Below are 23296 nucleotides of genomic sequence, written 5' to 3' on the forward strand. Positions count from 1 at the left end.
TTTATTTCTTTTTGTTCATCTGGGTCCGCGTGTCTTTATCAACGGATTGGATGGAGAATAAACCATTATGGTGGGCCCCACGTGGGACCGAAGGATCTATGTATTTTAATCACACCATCCACCATTTTGGACGGTGGAACCCACTGTTTTCACCACACCGTCCAGTGGTGGATGGTGGGACCCCAACGATGTATGTGTTCTCACCACACCGTCCACTATTTGGACGGTGGGGTCCACCATGATGCATGTGTTGCATTCAAACTGTCCAACCATTTTTACGGATAATTTCAAGGCTTAAGGTCAAAAAAAAAGATAGATCTATGTATCAAGTGAACCACTCTACACATTGGGGATTAAACATCTACCATTGAAATCCTTTGGGAGTGCAAAGTTTTAGATCATAGGAAATATTTTTTTTCCTCTTAATTCAGGTCTGTGTGACCTTATGATCAGGTTGGATGGGAAATATATGTTATGGTGGGCCTTGGACATTTTAATGGTGGAAAATCATTACCACCACTTATATTTAGGTGTGGCCCATTTGACATACATGAGGCCCACTTTGATTTATATGAGGCCCATGTGATTAGGCCCATTTTGACGTATTTGTGGCCCGCTCATTGAGGCCCACCTTAATGTGTATGAGGTACATTGTTGGGGCCACATGGATATATATGAGGCCCATGTTATGAGGCCCATTTAATGTATTGGAGGCCCATGGGTCAAGGCCCAATGGGATGTACATAAGGCCCATTGCAATGTGTGATTCCACAATGGTTTGTGTAATAATGTTTATAGCAGGTCGTGCCTTGGGAGTAATGATGGTTTAACATCCACATTGTAAGAATAATGTTGGTTAAATGTCCGCATTATAACTCTCCCTAAGGCCCATTGATAGGCCCATACTTGTAGTGTGTAGGCCATCTAGGCCCATCTTCGTTATGAACAGAGCCCATCACCATATAACATGTTTAGTATAGATCCATGATTCATGATCATACGCATCATATGTATGCCTGATATGAGGAGTGACTGATCATAGCATATGCCTACAGGTGGATTGTTTATGGGCTCCCTGATAGGCAGAGTTGCCCTACATGAGCGCATGGTACGCACATGATTGTTGCATGTCTGGTAGGGTGATTCATGTACTTGCATTTGTGTGATTATGATTATTTTATGCCCTAGCGACATCAGGGTCATAGCCTCCACAGACACATCGTGGGTGGTTGGATTGGATACCAAAAATACTGTTTCTAGCATCGAGGCGCCATAAATGTCCCTGGGTGAAAATCCCTAAACCCGATGGTACCAGTGGATGACTCCAACATCGAGACCGAGTGGATACACGAGCGCGTGAGGGTCGTATACTAGTAGGCCACGCCTCTCACTGTGTTATGGTCAGTTGGGAAGGGGTGTGACCTTACCCGCCTGAGTGAGGGGGCAATTTCTAGGTTGAGTTTAACTAGCTTGAGGAATGGGTCCGCTATCGAGGAGCCGGGCCCGATATTGGTAGGCGGATAGTGAGGTCTCTTCCACTTTCCCAGTTGTGCTTTCAGATAGGAGCGACAAGCTGACATAGAGTGTACTAGACCCCGGTGATTATCCAGAATGAGAACTGTACTAATATTTGATATTGTGGATGGGGATTGGCATGCTTGAGTTGCATCTCACATTACGTGGTCTTGATATGGCCAATAACATTCATATTTTACACTGCATAGCCTTGGTACGGCTGATTGCATTCATATACTCATCAGCATGATTCCATATTACTTTGACCTTGCATTTTGAGCACGCTCATATTGCGCACACACTTACACCACCCTCTAAGCTTTTTATAAGCTTATGCACGATCGATACGTGCAGGTGACGTCAGGACGCAGCCGTAGCCTCGTCAGAGTTGGAGCATGCAGTCGAGCTTTTGGAGTTTCTATTATTATCACTATCTTGTATTTTCCTTTCATGCGCATTGTACTCAAAGTTTTTGATCATAGTGAATTTTGTGATGGTGTTCTTATGGTTATTGTTCGTGGTTATACTTATACTGAATCAAAATCATACTTGAAATCCTCCTTGCAGGATCCCAGGATCGACACTTGGTGTATAGATGTCAGGAGCTGAGAATTGGGGTACTACGGAGGCTGTCGGTGCCGGATTTGGCAATCGAGAATTTTGTGAGCCCGATTTTCGAGTTTGGGGCGTGACAGAAGTTGGTATCAAAGTATAACTTGAGAATAACCGAGAATAACATCACATGTTTACTATGAGTTTAGGTTCTGAGTGCGTAACCTTCCGATTAAATTCCCTAACGTGTGATTCTCAAGGTTGATCGGCATCTTTATTCTTCCTATAGGACATGCTGCGTTGGAGAGTGACCTAATCGACTCTCACTCCACCACTTGATGCTCCTGCTTTACCACCTGCGGCTCCTGTTCCACCCCTAGAGATCCCTGCTCCTCTGCCTGAGGATGTCGTTCCTTCATCTGAGGCCGGTGCAGATCCGACCGTACTTGTGAGTGCCTCTCAGTTACAACAGATGTTACAGGCTGTAACAGTCGCACTTCAGGGACAAGGCAAGCGCCCAGTTGTTTCACCAGCCTAGGCAGAGCAGGAGCACATGAGCGCCCTTCTTCATGAGTTCTGACAGTTCATCCTTTGCGTTTACAGGGCGAGCCAGATCTGACTACAATCGAGAGATAGTGCTCCGATGTGTAGAAGATCTTCGATACCATGACATGTACGACCCAACAGCGAGTCCGATTGGCAGTGTTTCTTCTCCAGGGTGAGGCTGAGCACTGGTGGACCTCTGTTATCCATGTTGCAGGACCTGATCATGTCAGGACATGGGAGGACTTTATCGACCGATTCAAGGAGCAGTACTTCCCCGACCACATTCGATGCCAGAGAGCACTGGAGTTCGAGACTCTGGTGTAGGGGGACATGACTGTGGTGCAGTACGCGGCCCGTTTCGTGGCGTTATCAAGGTTTGCATCGTATTTGGTTGATGATGAGGGGTGAAAGGCCCGCTATTTTGAGAACGACTTATGTTACGGTGTTCAAAGCCATGTTATTAGGCATAAGCTCTTGACTTTTCAGGTGGTAGTGCGGAGAGCTCAGATTTACAAGATTGAGTGTGCCGGCATGCAGGCTGATCGAGATCAGAGGAGGGGATGGAAGAGGCAGGCCCCCTCCAGTAGCTCCCAGTAGCATCAATGCCTAAAAAGATACAGGAGCCACCCATCCACCAGAGCACCAGTAGCACCGTCGGCATCTCCAGCAACACCACCTCAGAGGTAGCTTTCTGATACCTGCTATGGATGAGGTGGGATAGGACACTGTAGGTGGGAGTGTCCCTGACCATAGCAGCCTCCACAGCAGCCGAGAGCACCACAGTAGCCTCCGCAGCAGTAGCGATAGTAGATTCCACCACCGAGGCCCCCTTAGCAGCAGCATCAGCACCAGCCTCCGAGACCGCAGCAGCAGAGGCAGCAGTTTTGAGCGCCTCAGTGACATCAGCAGCAGCAGCAGCAGCACCCTCCAAGGGGACAGGCACCTCCCCAGCCAGTCCAGGCTAGATTTTACCCAGCTCAACAGGACCCGCAGTCATTCGAAAGAGTCGTTAAGGGTATACTTCCAGTCTCTGCATGCATCGCCCGAGTACTATTTGATTCCACTGCTTCGCACTCATTCATATCTGAGGACTTTTACCGATCGACTGGATTGTCGACAGAGTCTGCGAGTGAGGGATTGACCGTATTGACGTCCATGGAGAAGTACAGTATTGGGCCATTTCTATTTGTCTTGCCATGTTCTGGTTGGTGATATCTTTTTGCCCGCTGACTTATTTATGCTACCGATGACAGATTTTGACGTTATCTTGGGCATGGATTGGCTTGCTAAGTACCACACCATCTTGGACTGTTCTGCAAGGACAATCATGTTCTGCATACCAGGCTTGCCACAGTTTCAGTTCGTGACTGAGCCCAGAGGAGAGTGTTGTCATGTTTGATGTCCTGCGCCGTTGAGGAGCCTGTTGCATCATGTATTGATTAGTTGCCAATTGTCTGTGATTTTTTCGATGTGTTTCAGGAGATTCCGGGATTACCATCGTGCCATCATATTGAGTTCCAGATAGATCTTGTGTCTGGTACCGCGCCTATCTCAAATGCCCCATACCGTATGGCACCGATGGAGTTACGAGAGCTATAGCGGTAGTTGGACGAGTTGCGTGGGTTGGGATTTATTCGTCTGAGCAGTTCACCTTGGGGAGCATCGGTTCTCTTCATCAGAAAGAAGGATGGCTCTGCATGGACTACCGTGAGCTCAACCGGGTCATGATTAAGAACAAGTACTCACTCCCAAGGATAGATGATTTGTTTGATCAGCTGCAAGGTGCACAATTCTTTTCGAAGATTGACCTGTGTTCCAGTTATCATCAGATTCGTGTCCGAGAGGAGGACATCCCGAAGACGGCTTTTAGGACACGTTACGGTCATTTTGAGTTTCAAGTCATGTCCTTTGGACTGACCAATGCTACCACGGTCTTCATGCAGTTGATGAACGAGGTCTTTCGTCCATTTCTTGATCAGTTTGTTGTGGTATTCATCAACAACATTCTGATATATTCGAGGACCCGTGAGGATCATATGCAATATCTGGAGATCGCTTTGTAGACCCTCCGTGCCCACCAGTTATATGCGAAGCTGGAGAAGTGTGAGTTCTGGCAGGAGGAGGTGAAGTTCCTCGGTCACGTAGTGACTAGGGAGGGTGTCACAGTAAACCCCTCGAAGGTTGAGACAGTGCGTCAGTGGGGTCAGCCCACGACTGTATTTGAGATCTGCAGTTTTCTTGGTTTAGCGGGATACTATCGGCGTTTCATAGAGGGCTTCTCCTGTATTGCAGCCCCTTTGACCAGGTTGACTTGGAAGGGTGCAGAGTTTATTTTGAGTGACACCTGTGAGCAAGCATTTATGGAGCTGAAGGACCATCTGACGTCCACTCTTGTCCTCACTCTTCGCTCTGGGAGTGATGAATTTGTTGTATTTACCAATGCCTCACGTATTAGTTTACGTGCTGTTCGGATGTAGCACGACAGGCTTATAGCCTTCGCATCTCATCAGCTCAAGGTCCATGAGCTGAACTACCCCACGCATGATTTAGAGCTGGTAGCAGTTGTCTTCGCACTGAAGGTGTGGAGATACTATCTCTATGGGATCACATTCGAGCTCTTCTCTGACCACAAGAGCTTAAAGTATCTATTATCTCAGTCCGAGCTGAACATAAGACAAAGACGCTAGATGGAGCTTCTGAAGGACTATGATTTTGACCTCTAGTACCACCCAGGCAAGGTGAACATGGTGGCAGATGCCCTCAGCCGTCAGCCACGAGGCCTGGTGGCACATATGATGATTCAGGAGTGGAGGATGCTCGAGGATATATCAGAGTATGACTTCGATTTTGGTCTGCAGTCTTCTATCTTTTAGCTATTGAGCCTGTCGATTCAACCCTCTCTTGTCGCAAGGGTGATCAAGGCTCAGCAGACAGATGAGTCATTACAGGATTACAAAGCAGAGGCGGCATCTGAGAGTCAGACAGATTGACAGGTTGGTTCTGATGGTGGACTTCACTTTAGAGGCCGATTGTGTGTCCCAGATATTCCTGAGTTGCGCAGAGATCTTATGACCGAGGCACATCGATCGCAGTTTTCTATCCACCCTGGCTCGACGAAGATGTACTATAATATGAGGCGACAATATTTTTGGGTGGGGATGAAACATCAGATCACCAGTTTTTTGGCCGAGTGTGACACATGCCAGCATGTTAAGGCCGATCATCAGAGACCCCCTAGTCTATTACAGCCGTTGAGCGTCCCGATGTGAAAGTGGGAGCATGTATCTACTGATTTTATCATGGGCTTACCGAGGACTCAGCGCGGTCATGACGCCATCTGGGTCGTCGTTGATCGTCTGACGAAGTCGGCACATTTTCTTGCGATTCATTCAACTTAGCCTTTGGACCGGCTTGCGACAATATTCATTGAGGAGATTGTGAGACTGCACGGTGTTCCAGTCTCGATCATTTTTGACCGAGATCCGAGGTTCACATCTCAGTTTTAGAGGAGCTTTCAAAGAGCTATGGGTAATGATTTGCACCTCAGCACCACGTACCATCCGCAGACTGATGGTCAGACCAAGAGGGTCAACCAGATCCTTGAGGATATGCTTCGGGCCTAAGTGATTGACTTCGTGGGTAGCTGTGATGAGCATCAGCGATTGGCTGAGTTCGCATACAACAACATCTATCAGGCGACCATTGGCATGACTCCTTTTGAGGCATTGTATGGCAGACCGTGCAGATCTCTGAGTTGTTGGACCGAGGTCGGAGAGCAGCGTCTCTTAGGTCCCGAGCTTGTGCAGTAGACGTCAGAGGTTATCGATATCATCAGGCAGAGGATACGCACAACTCAGAGCCGGCAGAAGAGTTTTGCTGATCGTCGGTGTCATCCCTTGGAGTTTAATGTAGGGGACCACGTGTATCTCAAGGTCTCGCCCATGAAGGGCATAGTTTGATTTGGGGTGAAGGGCAAGCTTGCCTCGAGATTCATAGGACCTTTCGAGATCACTGAGCGCATTGGCGTTGTGGCCTATCGGCTTGCCTTACCATCTTAGTTGTCTGGCGTCCACAATGTCTTCAATATCTCTATGTTGAGGAAGTGTGGGTCAGACGTAGTTCCTGTTATTGATTGACAACCATTGGAGGTTCGTGAGGATGCTTCCAACATTGAGTAGCCAGTTCGTATCCTTGATCGAAAGGAGCAGGTCCTCCGGACCAAGGTCATACCCTTGGTGAAGGTTCAGTGCGGTCACCATTCTGTTGATGAGGCGTCTTAGGAGCGCGAGGTCGAGATTCAAGAGCGCTATCCTCATCTCTTCGATGATTGATTTTATGTTGTGTCCTGTATGTTGTCTCCAATTTTATATAATGATACCATATTTCCCCTTTCTTTATGAGTTATATCTAGTTGTGATGATTGTGTAAATTTTGAGGATAAAATTTTTATTTAGAAGGGAGAGTTGTAAGGCTCGTATCCTAGTCCGTACCGTTCCATTGGCTTCTGCGGTCCTACCGGTCGAATTCTGGCAATCCTCGACCCATATCCAATGATTACGCGCCATCCTAAGCTAGGTCCCACATACCAACGTTGGCTCGATTCGAAACTTATACCTTAGCGACCGTGCCATCGCCGCGGTTCTAACGCCATGACTTGCCCACCGAACCGATACCCAGGTTAGAAGATGTGGGCCTGCGTTCATTTAGAAGAAAACGCCACGCGTTGTGAATTTCGTGGGAATCTCTACAACATGTCCCATCAATCAATCAATCACTCATGTCAAGTACAAGCAACCCATCTCTCCCATTCCCAAAGTTAACTCTCTCTCTCTCTCTCCACCCATCCCTTTCTTACAACCCATCACTCAACCTATCACCCATCCTTATCACCCCATCACTTCTCTCTCTCCCTCATTTCTCAAAAAATCTCCCAAGCAACATCCCACGTCCAAGCTCCCTCCCTCCCAAACAACAAGTGTGGCCCACTTTCCCTACTTTCTCATCTCACATCTCAACCGTTCATTCATCATCTACCACCATCAAACTTGAAGGCAAGGAGCTAAGGAAGCTAGGGGAGCAAGAAACAGGAAGATAGGTGGGTGATCCACCGTTAAATTTCTTTTTGGGACCACATGTGGTGGGACCCGTTTGAAGCATTCAATGTAAAAAAAATGGAGGGCCCATAGTGACGGGGTCCCTCCTCTTTATCACGGTTTCTCTCTCTTTCTCTCTTTATCCATTCTGCTGAAGTGGGCCCCACTAATTATGTTTTATCTGCACCGTCCATTGTGGATGGTGGGACTCCACCGAGCAGTACACACCTAGATTTATAGCTTAACTGGCAGACTGAGTGGAGATACCTCGTTTCAGCACTTGAGGTCTTAGTGTCAATCCTTAGCAAGGGCGGCTAGCATGGCGTGTGTGTACTGACGTCACCAAGTTGGTGAATGTGGAACCCACAGCATGATGCATGTGCTGCATCAAAACCGTCCATACATGTGAGGCCCACCGTCATCCGTCCGTCCAGTGTCTCTGGACGCTGGGCGCTGACAACGGTAATACCCCCCTCACTCTCTCTCATACACATATATTATATATAATATTATATTATTAATACATGTTAAGGAAGGCCGCTCCTGCAGGCCCCACCTTGATGTATGTATATAATCCACACCGTCTATCCCGTTTCCCATATCATTTTAGCTGTTGAACCGAAAAATGAAGTTAATCCGAGTATCTGGTGGACCGTATCTTAGAAAATAGTGGTATTTACCATTAAAAATCCACTTGATGATCCTATGCACCAAAATGCCTTAGATATTAGACTCATTTGGCTTGTCTTGAGCCGTAGGAATGAGTGGACGGAGGGGATTTTGTTGATGTGGGCCCCACCTAGGAAAAACCTTAAATACATGGTTTTTCAAAAAAAAATAAAAAAAATAATGGCGGCAGCAGCTGCTGCTGCTACTTATCGTCAGAGGACGCCAGTGGCATCCTGCTGCATAGGCGAGACGACTAGGGTTTCGAAAATCCATGCCGTCCATAAGTTGGGTCCCCCAAAAATCAGCCATATGTAGAAGTCAGGTGACCCACACGGCAAGAAATAGTGTGAATGAACATCTGTCATTGAAACCCTTTTCTAAGTCACAGAAGTTTTGGAACATTATGGAATTTGTTTCTTTTTATTCATCTGGGTCCGCGTGTCTTTATCAACGGATTGGATGGAGAATAAACCGTTATGGTGGGCCCCACGTGGGACCCAAGGATGTATGTATTTTAATCACACCATCCACTGTTTTGGATGGTGGAACCCACTGTTTTCACCACACCGTCCAGTGGTGGACGGTGGGACCCCAACGATGTATGTGTTCTCACCACACCGTCCACTGTTTGGACGGTGGGGTCCACCATGATGCATGTGTTGCATTCAAACCATCCAACCATTTTTACGGATAATTTCAAGGCTTGATGTCAAAAAAAATAAAAATAAGATAGATCTATGTCTCAAGTGGACCACTCTGCACATTAGGGATTGAACATCTACCATTGAAATCCTTTGGGTGTGCAAAGTTTTGGATCATAGGAAATATTTTTTCCTCTTAATTCAAGTCTGTGTGGCCTTATGATCAGGTTGGATGGGAAATATATGTTATGATGGGCCTTGGACATTTTAATGGTGGAAAATCATTACCACCACTTATATTTAGGTGTGGCCCATTTAACATACATGAGGCCCACTTTGATTTATATGAGGCCCATGTGATTAGGCCCATTTTGACGTATTTGTGGCCCGCTCATTGAGGCACCTTGATGTGTATGAGGTACGTTGTTGGGGCCCACATGGATATATATGAGGCCCATGTTATGAGGCCCATTTGATGTATTGCAGGCCCATGGGTCAAGGCCCAATGGGATGTACATAAGGCCCATTACAATGTGTGATTCCACCATGGTTTGTGTAATAATGTTTATAGTAGGCCGTGCCTTGGGAGCAATGATGGTTTGACGTCTACATTGTAAGAGTAAAATGTCCGCATTATAACTCTCCCTAAGGCCCATTGATAGGCCCATACTTGTAGTGTGTAGGCCATTTAGGCCCATCTTCGTTATGAATAGAGCCCATCACCATATAACATGTTTAGTATAGATCCATGATTCATGATCATACGCATCATATGTATGCCTGATATGAGGAGTGACTAATCATAGCATATGCCTACGGGTGGATTGTTTATGGGCTCCCTGATAGGCAGAGTTGCCGTACATGAGCGCGTGGTATGCGTATGATTGTTGCCTGTCTGGTAGGGTGATTCATGTACTTGCATTTGTGTGATTATGATTATTGTATACCCTAGGGACATCGGGGCCATAGCCTCCACAGACACATCGTAGGTGGTTGGATTGGATACTGAAAATACTGTTTCTAGCATCGGGGCGCCATAAATGTCCCTGGGTGAAAATCTCTAAACCCGATGGTACCAGTGGATGATTACAATGTCGAGACCAAGTGGATAGACAAGCGCGTGAGGGTCGTATACCAGTAGGCCGCGCCTCCCACTATGTCATGGTCAGTTGGAAAGGGGTGTGACCTTACCTGCCTAAGTGAGGGGGCAATTTCTAGGTTGAGTTTGACCAACTTGAGGAAAGGGTCCGCTATCGACGAGCTGAGCTCGATATTGGCAGCGGATAGTGAGGTCTCTTCCACTCTCCCAGTTGTGCGTTCGGATAGGAGCAGCAAGCTGGCATAAAGTGTACTAGACCCCGGTGATTATCCAGAATGAGAACTGTACTGATATTTGATATTGTGGATGGGGATTGGTATGCTTGAGTTGCATCTCATATTACGTGGTCTTGATATGGCCAATAGCATTCATATCTTGCACCACATAGCCTTGGTACGGCTGATTGCATTCATATACTCATCAGCATGATTTCATATTACCCTGACCTTGCATTCTGAGCACGCTCATATTGCGCACACACTTACACCACCCTCTAAGCTTTCTATAAGCTTATGCACGATCGATGCGTGCAGGTGACGCCAGGATGCAGCCGTAACCTCGTCAGAGTTAGAACGTGCAGTCGAGCTTTTGGTGTTTCTGTTATTATCACTATCTTGTATTTCCCTTTCATACACATTGTACTCAAAGTTTTTGATCATAGTGGATTTTGTGATGGTGTTCTTATGGTTATTGTTCGTGGTTATGCTTATACTGAATTAAAATCATACTTGAAATCCTCCTTGTAGGATCCCAGGATCGAAACCTGGTGTATAGATGCCGGGAGCCGAGAATTGGGGTACTACGGAGGCTGTCGGCACCGGATTCGGCAATTGAAAATTTTGTGAGCCCGGTTTCCAAGTTTGGGGCGTGACAATTACAAGTTGATAATCAATCAATTACCAACAGAGTTTGAAATTAGGAAGCAAGAACTCTTACCATATTTTCGGAAAGCACAGCAATTGCTGAGCAATTCTATCATGTTAAAATTAAGCATGTGTCTCGATGCAAAAATGCAAGGCCAGACGCTTTACCTAGCTTGGCAGCTGCTTTATCCTGTCCAAATCGAAGTCCTCTTCAGGTAACAATAGATGAAAGAAGATTCTTGCCATCTTCGAAAACTATCGATGAAGTTGTTGAAGCACTCCCTATCTCATGTTTGGAGGTGACGATAGATGATTGGCGTCAACCTTTTATAAATTACCTCAAGTATAATATTCTGCTAAAAGACCCAGCACAATGGCAACAAATCAAGCAGAGATCGAGCAGATTCATTATGTGTAGTGAAGTATTATATAGAAGATCATACAATGAAATAGTTTTACGTTGTCTGGACAAACAGGAAGCAAGTCAAATATTACAAGAAGCTCACTTTGGAGAGTATGGGGCACATTAAGCGAGCCGAAATTTATTCCATTGGGTGCATTGAATGAGGTACTATTAGCCAACAATGTTTAAAGATGCTATAGATTATACTAACCGATGCCACGAGTGTCAGATTCATGGAGACATTATACATGTGCCTGAAAACCTTCATCATCAATAGCCTCCTGGCCTTTTGCTACTCAGGGACTTGATGTCATTGGTCCCATAAATCCCCCTTTGGCTAAAGGAAACAATATATACTAGTAGCGATAGATTATTTCTCCAAGTGGACAAAGGCGATTACATTACGCAATGTCAAAGAGAAGGATGTTGTCAATTTCATCTGACATGCCATAATATATCGTCACGGTATACTAAAAAGAATAATCACAGATAATGGCACTCCTTTCAAGAATAAGGGCATGGAGAAGCTGTGTTTACAGTTTAGTATTCATCACTCATTTTCGACACCTTACTATCCACCAGCCAATAGATTAGTAAAGGCATTTAATAAGACGATTGTGAAAATACTAAAGAAGACGGTGACAGGAAATAAGTGTGACTGGGATGAGAAGCTGCAAGAGGTTCTGTGTGTCACACCCCAAACTCAGAAACCGGGCTTACAGAATTCTCGATCGCCGAATCCAGCGCTAACAACCTCCGTAGTGCCCCATTATTGGCACCTGACACCCATATGCCAAATTCTGATCCTGGGACCCTACAAGGAGGATTTTTAATATGATTTTTTTTTGTAATGGAGCATAACCACAAACATAACCAAGTCACAAAACAACATCACTACATATCCATTATATCAAAAACTTTGAGTACAATGCGGAAAGGGAATACAAAGATAGACAAAAGCTCCAAGATGATCTACCACACGCTCTTGCCTCAGTGCTACCGCGATCCGACGTCAACTGCACGCAATGGTCGTGCATAAGCTTATAGAAATCTTAGCGGGTGGTGTAAGTGTGTGAGCAAGGTAAGTACCGAATATGCAATATTAGAGTAATGCAAAAATATGCTAGTAAGCCCATAAATGCTATCAGCCATACCAAGGCTATACGATGAAAGGCATGAGTGCTATCGGCCATATCGAGGCTATGCGATGCGAGGCCTCTGTAGCCAAATGTCATATGCGAGATGCAACCCAAGCATGCCAGTCCTCATTTGAATCCACATATCAATACAACTCAACTCTGAAATATCACTAGGGTCTAGTACACTCCAAACCAAATTACTGCCCCATCTCACACAACAAGGTGAGTGGAAGAGACCTCACTATTCGCTTGCCAATATCGGGTCAGGCTCATCGATAGAGGACCCATTCCTTGATCTTGTCAAACTCAACCTTACTTTGCCCCCTCCTCTTGGGCAGGTAAGGCTGCACCCCCTTCCAACTGACCACGACACAGTGAAAAGCGCGGCCTATTGGTATTCAGCACTTGACGCTTATGCATACACTCGGTCTAGACATCAGAGCAACCTCTTGTTACTATAAGGGTTTAGAGAATTTCACCCATGGACATTTATCGCACCCCATGTAGAGAAAGAGATTTCTGGAGTCCAATCCTGCCATCCTTGATATGCCTGTGGAGATTACGGCCTTGATATCGCTAGGGCGTACAGTAATCATATCACACAAATGCGAGATGCATAAATCACACTATCTAGTCATGCAACAATCCTGTGCATACCGTGCGCTCATGTGGGGAACTCTTCCTATCAGGAAGTCTCATAATAATCTGCCCAATGGCACGTGTTATGATCAATCACTCATCATATTAAGCATACATAGGATGCGCATGGGTATGGATCGTGAAGCTACAATAAGCATGTTATATGATGATGATGTACTTTCCCAATATCAAGGATGGGCCTAGATGGCCTACTCATATCAAGAATGGGCCTAACAATTATGGGGGTCCAATAGTTTGGGTTAGCCCACTAAGGGAAGATGAGAATGGGCCTAACAATGGGCCTTAGGGAGGGTTACAATGCAGACATTTAACCACCAGTACCCTTACAATGTGGACTTTAAACCATCATTGCTTCTAAGGGATGGCCCATTTAGATTCAATTAGGAAGATGAATGGGCATCATAAACATCATTACATACATCATGGTAAAATCACACATCAAATGGGCCTCGTATACATCACATTGGGCCTCCCACATCACAATGGGCCTCGTATACATCACATTGGGCCTCCCACATCACAATGGGCCTTGTATACATCACATTGGGCCTCCCATAAAGGCCTCTCATACATCACAATATGTAAGGCCCATATCCTTGTCTGTACCATTCCATAGACTCCCACGATCCTCCTTATCAATTCTTATAGATTAAAGTCGACTCGACCCGAGACTTGTACCATTATGACCGCGTCGTCGTTGCGGTTCCAACGCCGCGACTTGTGCACCAATGTAATACCCAGGCCAGGAGTTGTGGGGCCGTGTATATCTCGAGGAAAACACTGTGCTTTGTAAATCTCGAGAGATCCTGAGAGAATCTCTACTACCTTTTAAATCAATCAATCAATCACAAGTCAAGTACAACCCATCACTCACCCATACCTCTCTCTTCCCCAAAGTCATCACAACTCATACCTCTCAAGTCAAGTACATCCATCACTCATACCCAACACACATATCCCTCTCTCCTTACATCCTCTCTCTCTCTCTCTCTCTCATTCTCCACCCATTCCCCAAGCACCAAGAGAGAGCCAACGTCTAAGCATTCCAAGGAAGAAGGAGAGCCAAATGTCTGGCCCACTTCCTACCCCAAATCTCATCATCCAACCCTTTAACCATCATCATCCTCCATTAAAGAGGAAGCTTAAGAGCTTGGAAGATCAAAGAAGCCAAGAAGAAGTGAAATCGGTGGGTGTTCATAGCATTAGATCTCAATTTTTTATTTAGGGCTCACATGATTTGTGACCCATGTTGATGTATGCATTGTATCATAGAAGGGAGTTCATAATGGCGGAGCTCGCTCCATCACACGTCTCTCTCTCTCTCTCTCTCTCTCTCTCTCTCTCTCTCTCCCTCCCTCCCTCCCTTTCCTTGTGGATGGCCCACCTCGATGCATGGGTTTTCATCCACACGGTCCACCTAAGTGGGACCTACCATGCATGTATTGTATCCAACGTCCAGCCCCATCCAGTGGGTTCCACCTTGCTATCCATCTGGATAGACTTGGATGGAGGTAAAATACAAATATCAGCTTGATCTTAACCTGGTGGGCCACCCACGTGGGCCCCACTATGATTATGGATTTGATCTACACCGTCTAGATCATGGGACCACCATGATATATGTTTTATCCAGGCTGTACAATAGGCCTGGATGTTAGGAAAATGCAAATATCTACTTGATCCAATCAAGTGGGCCACGTGTACGTGGACCCCACTTGATGTATATGCTTCACCCATGCCATCCACCGTCCAGATCCTAGATGGTGGAGCCTACCTTGATGCAGTATCTCATTCAGGCTGTTCGTCCACTGGATGTCCAGCAGGCCTGGACGATCAGGAAAACACATATATCAGCTCTATTCAAAGCTATTGGTGGGCCACAGTGTGGACCCACCTTGATGTTTGTTTATCCTCACCGTCCAATCTCTGGACGGTGGGAGTGGATTGGTTGGAGTACCTCATACCATCAATATGGTTGCTGCATTAACGTCAGCAAGTTCTGTGGGTCCCGCATGATGTATGTTTTACATCCAAACCGTCCATCTGCTGGGTCACACTAGTTATATAGCTGCTATAGTGACGTTAGCAAGTGTGGGCTTGATCATGATTTATGTGTTAGATCCAAACCGCCCATCCTTTGCGCGAGCTCATCTTAAGGGTTGAGAAGAAAAATAAGAAAGATCTATCTATCAGATGGACCACACTACAAAAACCAGTGGAGGATTGAATGCTTACCATTGAAACCCGTTTGGGGTTCCAAAAGTTCTAGATCAATATGGAATTTTTTTCCTCTTAATTAAGGTCTATGTGACCTTATGAACATATTGTAAAATAAGCGTTATGGTAGGCCCTGGGAGTTTTAAATGGTGAAAATCATTATCTCCACTGCTATTTGTGGTAATGTCCAGATGATCTTTTGATCATTATCTCCACCGCTATTTGTCGTATGGTCTAGAATCTTCCGATATGATTCATTTTTTTGGGTAATGCTCTAAAATGATCTCTAAAAATAGATGAATGGTGTAGATATAATAAAATATAGTATAGTGTATCACCCACATGTGTGGGTCCCACCTTGATGTGATGTATATTGGGCCCGCGTGAGAGGTCCATTGTGATGTATATGTGGCCCTTGTATGAGGCCCAAGTGATATATACAAGGCCCTTATATGAGGCCCAATTATGATGAGTGATTCCACCATGATGTATGTGTTATATTCACACCATTCATCCATTTCTCTAAGGCCATAGGCCCATTGCCTTGAGAGGCCCACCTTGATTTATGGGCTATATGCCCACCATGGGCTGCGTTATGAGACCCATCATGATGTATATGTTACATATACAATGTCCATCCATTTACCCAATTTGTATAAGGGTCGTGGGCCCCATAGAGAGTTAGATTCAAATCCCAAGTGGACCACACTCAGAGACAGTAGTGGTTAAATGTCCACCGTTGAAATCCTCCCTAGGGCCTGTTGTTAAGTCCATTACCTTGGGAGCAATGATGGTTAAATGTCCACGTTATAATCTCCCTAAGGCCCATTGTTAGGCCTATTCTCATCTCCTCTTATTGGGCTTACCCCAAACCATTGGGCCCCCATTAATGATTATATTACCCACCTTCCCTTATTAGGCTATCCCAATCCATTAGGCCCCATTGATGATACCCATCTCACCCGATCGGGCTAACCCAAATCCTTAGGCCCCCATTGGTTGCTAGTAGGGTTGTTTTAATCTTGGAGTCCATTTAGGACTTATTTGGGCCCCCTAGGGCATATGGTGGGTCATATGATAGTATGGTGAAGGAAGCTCGTTCCGGATCCTTAGGATTATAGGTAGGCCACATAGGCCCAACCTTGATATGAGGAGAGTTCATCATCACCGTAAACGGAAGGATCCGTGCTACCAGATTTGGCATATCCACAATTGAGGATTAACCCTCATGTTATGGATTTGCTATCCATCTATGGACCCCGCCTTGTATATAAGTTGATTATCGATGCCGACTATGAGTAAGTGCTAGTATAACATCATGATATAAACCATCGTGATGGTACGAGGCCCATTGTGATTATATGAGGCCCATTGTGATTGTATAGACTCATTGTGATTGTATGAGATCTATTATGATGGTACGAGGCCCGTTGTGATTGTATGAGGCCCATTGTGATTGCATAAGGCTCATTATGATTGTATGAGATCCATCGTGATGGTACGAGGCCCGTTGTAATTGTATGAGAACCATTGTGATTGTATAAGGCTCATCATGATTATATGAGACCCAATTATGATGTAAGAGGCCCATCATATGTGTGAGGACCATTATATACTTGAGGCCCATTGTATGTGTGAGGCCCACCATATGTCGGTGATTATTGCACACCACCCATTCACCGATATGGGCCATGAGCCATCTTATACCGGGCCACTATAATGTATGTGATTATAATCATGCTTGGTATACTTCATGATACATGCCTATATGCATCATCCGCATGCTTGTTATGAGGAGTGATTGAGCATAGCATGAGCCATTAGGCTGATTGTTTATGGGACTCCCTGAGAGACGAAGTCGCCCCACGTGAGCGCACAGTACGCGCATGTTTGATGCAAGACTGGATGGTATGACTCATGCATCTCGTATTTTGTAATATGAGCATCGTACGCCCTAGCGACATTAGGGCTATAACCTCCACAGGCATGTCGTGCATGGCTAGACAAGACACTGAAAATATTTGGTTCTAGCATACGGGTGCGATAGAGTCCCTGGATGAAAATCCCTAAACCTCCGAGGCTAGGGGATGCTTCAACGTTTGGACCGAGTGAAAATACATGAGCGCATGAGGGCCGTATACCAGTAGGCCGCCTCTCTCACAGTGTCATGGTCGATTGGAAGGGGGTGTGGCCTTACCCACCTAAAGGAGTAGGCAATGTTAGGCTGGGTCTGACTAGCTCATAAATGGGTCCACTATCGACAAGCTAGGCCGATATTAATAGGCAGATAGTGAGGTCTCTTCCAGTTACTCAGTTGTGTGCTTTATAGGGCGGTAGGTGGTGTAGAGTGTACTAGACCCCGGTGATGATCCCAAAGATGTACGGTACTAATATTTGGACTTATTGAGCAGGAGTTGCATACTCAGCATTTTACACATTCATTCATTCATTCATTATCCACTCGGGCTAGTGGTGCACAACTAATTTGTTATGTATACCTTCGCAATGGCCATGATTTCGGTTAGGTACACGACTAACCTGAGATCAGGAGTTTACCACATCATGTCCAGCTATCCAAATCAGGTATGAGCTAGTTTGGATAGAAGTCCCTTGTGATGGACCCCACAGCTTGTGATATTACGCACTATCATCCTGACTTCACGCTCTAGTTTAGTCATTTCATTCACACCGCATATTGCATTGTATCCTCAGCACATATCATTTGGTTTACTATGCTGTTGTATTGTATATCCTGAATAAGGTTGATGGTATTATGGACTCACTAGGATCTGCATATTGCATTACATCCATGACATATGGTATTTGGGCTGCTCTGTTTTTGCATTTATATGGCCTAGATGAGGCTGATGGTAATAGTGGTTCGTCAATGCTTATATATTACATTGCATCCTTGCCACTAGATATTTGGCTCTCCAGACTCCACATTTGCATAGTCGATCTATATTGCATACTCTGATATTGTATGACTTATGGATTTGCCAGTATTTCTGCTTACTCTGATATTTATGTGCTTGACACTTATCTTACACACACGTACACCACTCTCTAAGATCTTTATAATCTTATGCACGATAGATGCGTGCAAGTGATGATAGGAGGTAGTTAAGCTGAGGCAGGAGCGTGCAGTAGAGCTTTTAGAGCTTTTGGCATTTATCATGTATTTCCTTTCAGCGTAGTAATCAATAATTTATATTAGTGGATATGTGATGATGATGTTGCTCTTGTGATTTGGGTACACTTGTGGTTATGCTCCTTTACAAAAAAATTTATACTGAAAATCCTCCTTATAGGATCCAAGGATCGGAATCTGGCGTATGGGTGCTTGGAGTCGAGAATGGGGTATTACGGAGGCTGTCAGCACTGGATTCAGTTATCGGGAATTTTGTGTGCCTGGTTTTCGAGTTTGGGGTGTGACACATTAGGCCTTATACAAGGGTCTCACATACATCTCAATGGCCTCATATCTGGGTCTCAAATACATCATAATGGGCCACATCCATGGGCCTCAAATCCATCACAATGGGCCACATCCACGTGTCGCATATACATCACAATGGGCCTCAAATACATCACATTTGGGCCATGCCAATCAGCAGGTGGGCCTGAAAACTGATGGACAGTAAGGATAAAACATACATATCATGATGGGCCTCGAAATGATCTGGAAATATAGTGGACGGTGTGGATACAACACCTACATCATGTGGGTCCCACTGTCCACGTGTGGACAATCACACCACCATCAAGTCCCACCGTCCCAAACCTTTAAACGACAAGGATAAAACACATATATAATGGTGGTCCTCACTATCCAGAGATGGACGATGGATATAACACGTACATCTAAGGTGGATCCCATTGTCAATGGATGGTGTGGATATACTCATACCTCATGGTTAGACCCACAGAACTAGCTGATGTCAACACAGCAGCTAGATAGCTGGTGGGACCCACAGAGCTTGCTGACATCAAAATAGTAGCTATATAGCTGTGTAATGTACACCAGCTAATCTGTTCTACGCATGTGGGTCCCATATAGGGCCCACCATAGGTATATATATATATTGCCTAACTAGCTCTAGCGTCCAGGCCACTAGATGGCGTGGACACGATCCATCATCATGGTAAGGTTCATGCCCCACGTAATGGACGGAAGACCTGGATAAAAATGTTGCATCTGGTGGGTCTCACATGTACGTGGCCCACCAGGATTTGGGTCAAGTTGATATTTATATTTTTCCTTCATCCAGGCTTGTCCAAACGGCCAGGCAGCGAGGTGGGGCCCAACACATGGATGGTCTGGATCAAGTGGGCCACACTCCACAAGAAAGAGAGAGAGAGGGAGGGAGGGAGGGAGGGAGAGAGAGAGAGAGATAGAGATGGCGTGGTGATGGGAGGAGCTCCGCCACTATGAGCTCTTCTCAATTTATAACACATACATCAAAATGGGTCCCACCACAAGTGGGCCCTCAAATAGAAATGAAGGGTGGAAATCCTAATATCACCCATCGATTCTACTTCTTCTAGGCTCCTTGAAATGCTAAGTTCCTTGGCTTCAACTTTGATGGTGGAAGATGAGGATTGAAGGGTGGAGATGGGAGTTTGGGGCTAGGAAGTGGGCCACACACTAGGCTCTTTCTCTCTTGGAAAGCTTGGACATCCACCCTCTCTTTGGTTGCTTGGAAAATGGTAGAGGGAATGAGAGAGAAGAGGGTGTTGTAAGAGAGAGGTGATGGGTGATGGGTGTGAGTGACATGAGAGTTGACTTAGGGGGTAGGTTGCATGTCTTGGGGTGAAAGAAATCATGGGCTAGTGATGAGATGTGTACTTGACTAGTGATTGATTAATTGATGTGATAGATGGTAGAGATTTTCTCAGGATTCGCAATGCGCGGCATTTTCTTGAAATAAACACGGGCCCTCAATTCATGGCCTGGGTATCGCATCAGTGCGCAAGATACAACATTAGAACTATGGCGACGGCGCGGTCATAATAGTACAAGTCTGGGTCAAGTCAACTCTGATTTATGACATGTGACTTAGGGTCAACGCAAACGTCGGTTACAGGTCGCGGGTTGCTAAAATTCAACAGCGAGGATCGTGGTTGTCTAAGGAATGGTACATACTAGGATACGGGCCTTACAGCTCTCCTCTCTTAATAAAAATTTCATCCTCAAAATTTACACTATCATCGTAACTAAACATAACTCATAAGGAAAGAGTAAACATATCATCATCATATAAAATCGAAGACAGCATACACGATACAACATGTAATCAATCATCAAAGAGATGGGGATAACGCTAGTGAATCTCAACCTTGTGCTCCAAGACACCTCCTCAACAGAATGGTGACTCCACTGGACCTTCACTAAATGAATGACCTTGGTCGAGAGGACCTGCTCCTTCCAATCAAGGATACGATCTGGCTGCTTAATGTAAGAAGCGTCTTCATGAACCTCCAACAGCTACCAATCAATAACATGAACAATGTCTGACCCACACTTTCTCAATATAGAGATATGAAAAATGTTGTGGACGCCAAACAACCGGTGGCAAGGTAAGCCTATATGCCATGGTGCCAACGCACCCATTGATCTCAAAAGGTCCTATGAATCTCAGGGCAAGCTTGCCCTTTGCTCTAAAATGAACCACACCCTTCATGTGTGAGACCCTGAGATACACATGGTCCCCAATGGAAAACTCCAAGGGAAGACGCCGACGATCAGCAAAACTCTTCTGCCGGCTCAGAGCTGTGCATATCCTCTGCCTAATGATATCGATTGGGAGACTCATATCCTATCCCATACCGTTCCGTATGCCCCCATAGTCCTCCCGGTCGAATTTCGGCGACCCACGATCTGTTTTCGGCATTTACGCGCAACCCTGAGTTGTGTCCCGTATTACAGAGTCGTCTCAACCCGAGACTTATACCCTTGTGACCGCATCCAGAGCGCCGAGGTAATACCTAGGTCAGGAGATGTGGACCCGCGTTCAGTTTGAAGAAAATGCCCCGCGTTACGAATTCTGAGGGAATCTCTATGACCTATCACATCAATCAATCAATCAAGTACACACCCTATCTCAAGTACATCACCCATACCCCAAGCCACCTCACCCCCCTCATAAGTCAACTCTCTCTCTCCCTACCCATTCCTTCTTTACACAAAATTCAAACCAAACCATGTCATCCCATCCCCTCCCTTACAACAACCATTTCATCCATCCCTTTTCATCCATGATTTCTCTCTCTCTCTCTCTCTCATTTTTATCTCTCCAACCCCAAGAGAAGCACCCAACGTCCATGGCTCACCATGAGAAGAGCTAGTATGGCCTACCTTCCTACCATCCAATCCCACCTTCCATGATCAATCTCAACCATCAAAATTCTTTCCTTGGAGTTCTAACATGCATTGGCGGAAGAAGGAAGAGGAGATCCAAAGGTGGGTGATCTTATTTTGTGATTTGAGGGCCCATATAGGTGGGACCCATCTTGATGTATGTATGTATAGGGAGGGCCGATAGTGATGGGGCCCCTCCCCTCTCATGATCATCTCTCTCTCCTTCTCTCTCTATTTTCCTCTCCCTCTTGATGTGCGGCCCACCCGATGCATGTGACATATCCACGCCATCCATCGCTATGGAGCCCACCATGATCCATGTGATGTATATGCTATATCCAAGCCGTCCAGATGGTGAGACCCACCGCTGGACCGACGTCAGCAAGCTCTATGGGGTCCACCAACTGGATGTAGTTGATGTATTGGTATCAGTAAGTTTTGTGGGTCCCCATACAACAGACATAGATTAGCTATTGGCAGGGTGGCACGTCACCAAGGTTGTGTGGGCCAACGTGATGTATGTGTATATCCACACCTTCCGTCCATTTTCTATGGACATGGCCACCTCACATGTGTGGTTCGTGTGAGGGTTGGGCCCACCTATATGTATGTATTTTATTCCCACACCGTCCATTAGCATTTTATTAAAACCGTCCATCCAAGCGTCCAGCGTCTGGATGCTGGACGCGCAAGACTGGATGATATATATATTGTATATATATTAGATAAATATTATATTAATATTTTAAATATACTAGATATGGTGGGCCACTCCCACGTGGGACCCACCTAGTGCAGTGCTTCATCCAAGCCGTCTTATACATGGATGTGGACCCCACTCATTGCACTGTGTAATATCCACTCCATCCATTTTTCTCAGATCATGGGGCCACCTTGAAGACGTGTCCATCCAAACCATCTAGAACATGTGGGCCCCATTTTTTACAAAAAATAAATAAAAATTTGTAAGTGGATTGGATGGCGTACCTCACCAGTAGCCTTTGCTGCTGCGTTTGATGTTAGCAAGGTCTATGGAGCCTCATGACGTATGTGTTTCATCTATGTTATCTACACCATCCACGTAGGGACGGTGGGGCCTGATGTAGTGGTCATCCACACGTGGGACGTGTGGACCCCACCTCGATGTATATTTCATATCCACACCATCCAGATGTGTTGGATGGTGCTGGACAATGTTTGGACAGTGCTGATTTACATGGACAACATTTGGACGGTGCTAGACCATGGTTGGACGGTGCTGTGGGCACTTGATGATGTATGTTTCATTATCCACACCGTCTGTCCATTTTGGTTGGATGTGTGGCCAGCATATAGCTGTTGTACTCAGCAGTTTTATGGCCCATCATGATATATGTGTTATATCTTCACCGTCCATGTGATGCTGGACGGTAGGGCTTGCTGCATGTGTGGCAGTCCACCCCATCCAGTCCACTAGACGTGGACCCCACCTAAATGTATATATTCTATAACCTTCATCCAGATGGGTAGGATGGTGGGGTTCACCTTAATGTATCCAT

The sequence above is a fragment of the Magnolia sinica genome, chromosome 1 (genome assembly GCF_029962835.1).
Source record: "Magnolia sinica isolate HGM2019 chromosome 1, MsV1, whole genome shotgun sequence".
NCBI classification, from domain to species: domain Eukaryota; kingdom Viridiplantae; phylum Streptophyta; class Magnoliopsida; order Magnoliales; family Magnoliaceae; genus Magnolia; species Magnolia sinica.